Genomic DNA, 7,985 nt, shown 5'->3' with positions numbered 1-7,985 from the left:
CTGGATCATTTGAAGTCAGAAGTTGTCTTCGCCACATAAAATCTTCTCTTGGCCTGATTGCATTCATATTCAAATATGAGTTTTAATCTGTATTACAGAAAATGCCAACATTGCAGAGGAGCATGAGATACATTCTAGGGGGGCACACTCAGTTCTTGTGCAGTGTTTCACCCTCTATAAGCACGAGGCTGCTCTGTAGCTTTTGCGCTCTCTTAGAATCGTTTGCAAAGGATAAGAATTCAGAGTAAACCATCGGGTCTTGTGCAGTAAAGAAACTGATTAGAAAAGGCTCTCATCACTACAAAAGTTGAAAACCACCAACTGAGAAGCATAACTTCAAGAATCTGGATCTCCTTCAGTAGTGCACAGCACCAACAATCAGTTGAGCAGGATAGAGAATGCATATTAATACAAGCATTTTTTAAAAAATATCAAGATGCAACATATTTTACTTCTTTTATTACCCTGGTGTGTTCCTAACAAATTTTGTTCTCTTCTATCTTTTATTGCAAAATCAATATATTTAAGATCTATACAGCAATTAAGCCATCATGCTGAAACTTGAAGCCGACAAAAATTAACACTTTGAGTACAGCTATAAAAGCTTAACTCTTTTGTGCCACAAGACCATTGACATAAAACAAACAGCCAACTACTGACCTAGATATCAGTGCAATCCTTGGCAACAAACTCCATAGTTACAACTAATACATTTTTTTTACATGGGAGATTGCATTGACAGAACAACAGGTGTCACTAAAGCTATTCATTTTATGTTAACTAAAATGAAAGGAAACAAAAGTATTTGTTGTAGAAGGAAATGGATTTTCATGCTACTCTGCTACAAATAAGGTTTGAAAAAGAAACAAGTTTATATAATTCTTACATATCAATTTAAAAATTCAGTCAAGAGGTGGATCACATTCTATTATATGCCTTATCAGTGATACAATTTAGAATTTATGTTCTCTTTCATTTTCACTCACAAGTTGCATGTATTTTACATTGTTAGCTGGTCTGAATTCATTAAAAATAATTCAGGAAAAAATACCAGCTTATTCTGAATCAAGAACTATGTATATGGAGATTCTCAGTCACAAGTCACCCAGGTCATGATTGTCCCAAGGGTGCTTTGTTCACGAGGCAACTGGACTTTTCTTGTTTTCTTTGAAACGTCTTCAAAGAAAAACAAAGTCCAGTTGCCTCGTGAAAAAAACACCTTTGGGACAATCAAGCACTATATTTCTTTTAAAATCCATTATTTTAACATTCATTCCCCTCCTACAACATCTCTCTAATCTTCCACAATTGCCATTGCCCCCGTTTCGCTTTTAATAAGTAGAATGTTGATTTCTCTAAGTCAGTATTTCTCAATCTCAACAACTTTAAGATTTGTGGACTTAAATTTTCCAATTCTGATTGGGATATTCTGGGCATTAAAGTCTGGACATCCTAAAAGTTACTGTGGTTGAGAAACACTGCTCTAAGCTGTTAAAACATGCCTAAGTCTGCACTTTTACCCATCCCCAAAAAGCAATGAATAGGCTGAATGCATTAAACTGCAGGTTCTCTTAAAAGTTCTAGAAGCTTAAAACACAGTTACAGGTTAAGAAATAGAGCCCTATTTAATCTGTAACATTTATTCAGCTTCAAACCTCATTACTAATACCATGGATTTTTTTTTAATAAGTCTATTTATAGACAGAAAATGAATACAAAGTCAGAGCTTTGTGTCACCGTGATTTGCTGGACTGACTTGGCAACTCAATTTTATCTTGCTATTTCCATACCATAGTACCTAACAGAACAAAAGTCCATAAAAAATTGAGGAGAATCAGGACAATGAATCGTTCTGGGCTGTTCTGCCAAAGGAAAGGACATATTTTGCTATCTATTGCTGGTGAAGAAAAATTGTCTGGCATTATATAGCTTTAATCTATCAGTTTAAATAAAGACTATATATACTATAACAATATTTCTAAACCATCTTTTGATCATATAAATTTAGGGCAGGAGTGAATAAATTATTTTCAAGTAGTTTTTGTTGTGCTTTCTAGAGTGCAAAGGGTATGGTGATGCAAGATTTCAGCACTGGAAGTAGTGGGGAGAATATGACACATTTAGAGTTGAGGGAATTTTAATTGAAATGCATTAAATTGAGGTTTAGCATGCCTATATTATTCTTTTTGGTGTAAAAAATATAGAAAATACCAAGCAATCCCCCATCACATTTTCATAACTGCTGGAATATAATTTTATTGGTTTGGCACCATATTAATGGCCAACTGCCTAGTTTAGAACAAGGGCAATAAGACAGATGAAATATTCGCAGGATGAAAGGATAGGGTTTTTTTTCCAGAAAAGAGCAAAGTATCTCTGATAAAGGTTTTCACTGAGAGCATAATCTTGTAAATAAGTCAAATATACTTTCCAGCTCCTATTCTATTTGTTTAGTTATTTATTTGTTGGTATTGTAAACAGATTTATCTTGGAAATACACTGTAGCAATTTTAGGAGAGTCTCCCCAATCACTCAACGCATCAGAATAATGCTGTAGATCCTAAATCATATTATATATGCTTATTAATAAGGAGTTTGGATAAACATTTGCTAGATCTCAGGGGAATATAATCCTAGTTTTACTGGTTTGTTGTTTCAAGGAGCTATTTTAAAAGTTGCAAGATCCAATTTTAAAATTGGATTTTAAAATATATATTTTAAAAAAATCTATTAAAACACTATTTTAAAAGTGTTCACATTTTAGAAAAAGAAACATTCCATATTTGCTTTCAGCTTTTAACTTTAGATCAGTGGTTCTCAACCTGTGGGTAGGGACCCCATTTGGGGTCAAATGACCCTTTCACAGGGGTCACCAAATAAGGCTGTCTGCCATTTTTTCCCCTTTTCTTTGGCCACGCCCCTGGCACCCGGTGATGTATAAGTGGTTGGGGGTCACCACAACACGGGGAACTGTATTATGGGGTCGTGGCATTAGAAAGATTGAGAACCACTGCTTTAGATCATTCATTAGAATTATGCATTCCTTTTGCAGGATATTGCATGACTCATGAGTTTATTGGAATACTGGATGAGCCAACCCACTTTTATATCTTTAACATCCCAGTCTGCCTGCAAAGCAGGACAACATGCTTCCTAGTTTAAAGGGGGAAGCATTTTAGACTCATTTGAGAAAACACTGTGTTTAATGTTTCCCTTCTTCACAGATAACAAACTTTTTTTAAAAAGAGAAAGGTCATCATCTCCCGCTTGGCCTCTATCACAACATTTGAGTTTCATATGACTGCCTTATATTAATTTCATTAGCACATTATACTAAACTGTAATCTAATGTTGATTATATCAATTCAGCCAATGGTTTAGTCAAAAAAATCTTAAACAATATCTCAACAAGGTGTGTACAGCAAATTGGTAAAACAACAGACTACAGGTCCATCTATTTGGCAATCTCTATTTTAATCTCCCCAACCTGTTGCCTCTCAATGTTGAACCTGCTTCCATTAACCCCAGTCAGCATGGCCTGGGCAATACAGGAATTAGAGGGTAACATAAAGCAAGTAGTTCTCCAAAGTTTTAGTTAGGCAACTCTTTTTTACTTAGCCTCAGGAGACATTGGCAACTTCAAAGAAGAGAGCCAAGATGGCCTGCTTGACTATTCAGAATGCAAGGGTGATAGTATGTTTAACTGAACCACATCTGCTTAAGATGGACCTCTAGGTCCTTCCTTTTTTATAGAAATTCTTCAATGTCAGATCTTATTCCTTTATTTTTGCTCTACTCTAAATTTTATGGTTTGAGTTGACATTTGAATCCTAGATTAATACAGACCACTTTTGTTTCTCTGCCCTATTTTTCCAAATTTGCAGATATTCTAGGCCTGCTTCTAGTTTCTAATGGCTATGGCTGAGCTCTATGGACCTTGGGCTCAGGATCTCTGAACAATTGGCTTCAACCTCTAACACCACCCTAGCAAGATCTCACCTTCCCTTTACTTTTCCCGATCATTTGACAATTCTAACTGCCTTCTTAATTGTTTTAATTTTAACTGGTTCAAAAAATTTAAGAAAAAAACCTTACAAAACTTGCTGTGTCATTGCTCAGTCTAGGATAGGACAGAAACATAGGTGATAGTAGCCCTTTTGTTTGAATGTCAGTGAAGTTATAATGACATTCTAGAGAAATATGCTGGGTTTTTTTTTAATCCAACCAAATATAATGCTATCAGCCTGGTGCTATTTCTGCACTACTGACACATTTGGTTTTTCTATTAATGTGAAAATAAGCAAAAACAAAAATATTTTTCTCTGAATTTTTCTCTCACCCAAAAGTAAATGTGGCTTTCTAAAGGCAATCACAAAGTGTTTCTACTACAAAAAATAGAGCATTGCATAACTGTTTTCATCTTTTCCTCCATAATAGATTTTATTGATAACAGAGGATGGATGTCTTGGTAGAAAACTTTGAGGCACCTTAATAAAGGATGACATCATCAGAATCCTGTACACAGTTCAATGAGTAAGACAAGAAAATTATAGTTTTTCTGTTTCTGTCATGAATATAATTTCCATGAACTTTCAAGGGGGGGAGGGAATAACATTTCTGATATGTGTTCACAGTTTATATTCTGGAATTACATTCTAGAGCAGGCATGTCAAACTCACAACGTCACATGACGTCGCACAATGTATTGGGCCGATTTTGCCACTGCTGGCAATGGGGTGGGTGCGGCTTCCACGTGACGTGTCTGGCCCACAGGCCGGCAGTTTGACACCCCTGTTCTAGAGGACAGGTATCACAACAGAAAAAGCACACTTCCTGGTTCTGGATAAATGACACTGTTCAATTAAAGGAACCCAAAGCGTGGATCTTCTCTTCATCTCATTGGCCAGAGGCTAAACTACATCAACACATCAGTAGTTTGGGACATACCAGGTTACAATTATTGTTTGTTTCTTGTGGCACTTCTTTAATATGGTTGACTTGTGCACACTTATCAGAAAGATTGGTCCCAAATGCATTAAGTCTATCACAATTTTAATTTGAGGAAAAGGTTGTCCAGGAGAATGCAATGTACCATTATTGATAGTGGCAAAAATGGCAGAATATGTAATGCTCAATTTCATTTTGCCATAACAATTTGCAATCAGAAATTCATTTATTTGTGATTGGCCTCATTATTACAGAGCTAAGCAGAGAAAATCCCATCTAGGTCATACAAATTCCAGGATCCTAGTGCTCTCTGAGTTTGGTTGTTTTCTTCTAGACCAGTGTTTCCCAAACTTGACAATTTTAAGGCATGAGGCCTTCAACTCCTAGAATTCCACAGCCAGCAACGCTGGCTGTGGAATTCTGGGAGTTGAAGTCCACATGCCTTAAAATTGTCAAGTTTGGGAAACACTGGTCTAGACATTTCATTACCCAATTAGATAATATTATCAGTGCACTCTGTGCTCTGCAGGAAAGCAACATAGAACTAAGGAGAAATTTCCTGACAGTGAGAACAATTAACCAATGGAATGGCTTGCCTTCAGAAGTTGGAGTGCTCCATCATTGGAGGCTTTTAAGCAAAGACTGGATAGCAACTTGTCTGAAATTGAAATTCAGCAGAGGGTTGGATTGGGTCCCTTCCAATCTGTTATTCTGATCTATGTATTGTACATATAGTACATAGAATTGTACAAGTCTTATATGATAGTTTAATATTTTAGATTGCAATGTATTGGAGAAAATCTCAGCTTATTCAAAAAATATCCAAGTATCCATAGAAGAGATCTTTAGGATACTTCCTGAGCTATTGCTATAGTATATTTTTTGGAGCTTTAAGACTAGACTGTGTGTAATTTCAGAGAACAGGGACAGAAAAAATTAGGAGCAAGATCAGTTCAGTCAGCAGTTTTTAAGTATCATTATGATATTTCAAACTGTTTATTCTATTTTACTGCCAGGAAAAGGGAAAGCTTTGGATAACACAGACCTTTACCAAATTACTTCACTCTCAAAACTGTATTTTGAATGTAGCCAAAATTATATTTTGAATACAGCCACACTGAGGTTTTGAATATTCTACAGCATCATACTAAAATGTGAGACAGGAAATAGATAGAATCTTTAGTGCAGTATGATAGCTATGGCTGGAATTTGGTCTTATTTTGATTATTTTATTCTAGTCAGTTCTTTAACGATAATGAATCTTTGAAATGTGTGTCATCTCCAGTCATCTCTATTCTAACTCAGCAAAAACGGTATCTGAGAAATGTGTATGTACATGTATACAAAATATGTATGCGCATAACTGTAAATGTGTATATTGTCTGCAACGGCTGGCTAACATCAGCTTGTTAAGAAAAGAAACCAGATTATGGGGTATCCCACCATTACACATCACTTTTATTGTGAAGAAATGTCATGGGTCTTTTAAACTGCAGACATTGGTGCCATTGAAAAATCTGAATGCTGAATTTTAAAGTCTATTTATTTTGACGTGGCAGAATTTGGAGACCTATAGCCACACCAAACAGGAGTTGCATAAAATATGAAACATCCACTTCATTGTCTATCAAAAGGCAGCTCATTGGAAATAGATAAAATTAATTTAATTACATGCGGATTAAATTCCCCACCTGGAAATTAAATTTTGAAGGAAAGTGGCAGAATGAATAAATATTGTTATGACTAAAAATGGCAGTTGATAAATTTTAGGAGCTTGAACACTTAGGAAGAATTCACATGTTACTCAAAGGCAAATATAGCTTTGCTACTCAAATGTAGATACAGCTGCAAGCTTCAATTTATCCTGATACATGTGTTAAATGTTGCATGAAGAGGCACTGGGTATCAAAACTGTCCAAATGGTGGCTATGATTGTAGAAAGAAAGCTTTAGCTTTTTTTACTTGTGTCACGTGGTACAAATAATTTGATCGCACCCTTGAGGTTGTCTTGACTTTATAGGTGTATTTCATATTTTATGTGCATAGTTCAGATAGATTTAGAATGTTCCTAAATATCTGACCTTGTGAACTGGGGTTTAACTTACCAGAGGTGTTCATCACCAACTATTCATTGCTTAAGCTTTTCTTTACTTGACTGTGACTTCTGCTTTCATTTTTAAAAAATAAGTATATGCCTTTCTCCCCCCCCCAGCGCAAACTCTTTCTCAATGTGCCATATTTCTTGAAGTCCCATCTTACCCAAAAAACAGCCAAAGTGATTATTTCAGAACACAAAGGAAAGAAGCTGAATAAATGAAGCTATTTATTAGGCGTTCAGACAAACTCACTTTTTCAGTGAAAATGAGTTGATAAACTGAGTTTTCATTTGATACTGAAGTTTGTGTGCGGGAATAAAAATATATTTATGTGACTGCAAAAAGCAGCCACAGTTCTTTGTACGGGGATTCCTGTCCATTTAAGTTCTACAGTTAATTTCAAAGAAATCTGTTGCTGTTGATTGTCCCAACTCTCTATCAGATCTATTACAGATAGTGTTTGGGTTATAACCATAATTGAGCCTAAAAATTATGATTGTAAGTCATGTCATAAAACAGATAACTACTTGACCATCCCAATTTTATGACCTTTTTCACAGAGGTCGTTAAGCTAACATGATGGTTGCTAAGCAAATCATTGTCCACTATGTGCTAGCTTTTGCCAGAAACCAGAAGTAAAGCTGGTTTCTAGCAAAACTTTTGTAAATCAGAGTTAGATGTGGGCTGATTGCCAAGTGACCATGGGGGGAGGCTACATCAGAACTTGGAAGCCTGGTCGTAAGTAGATTTTGTGAGGGTCCATCATAACTTTGAATGGTCATTATATGATCAACAGTTAAGTCAAGGACTACCTGTTCTATATCAAAATATGACTATTATCCTCTCCAACTACTCTTTTATCTTGTAGTTTTGTCCCATCTCTATAGGTATGAACTTACATTTACCTCTACTTGCATTCTTAGAATAAGATGATTAATGGTA

The sequence above is a fragment of the Crotalus tigris genome, unplaced genomic scaffold (assembly GCF_016545835.1).
Source record: "Crotalus tigris isolate CLP2741 ecotype Arizona unplaced genomic scaffold, ASM1654583v1 scf7180000019630.4133010339:1179603, whole genome shotgun sequence".
Classification (NCBI taxonomy): domain Eukaryota; kingdom Metazoa; phylum Chordata; class Lepidosauria; order Squamata; family Viperidae; genus Crotalus; species Crotalus tigris.
Note: the sequence above shows the minus strand (reverse complement) of the source record.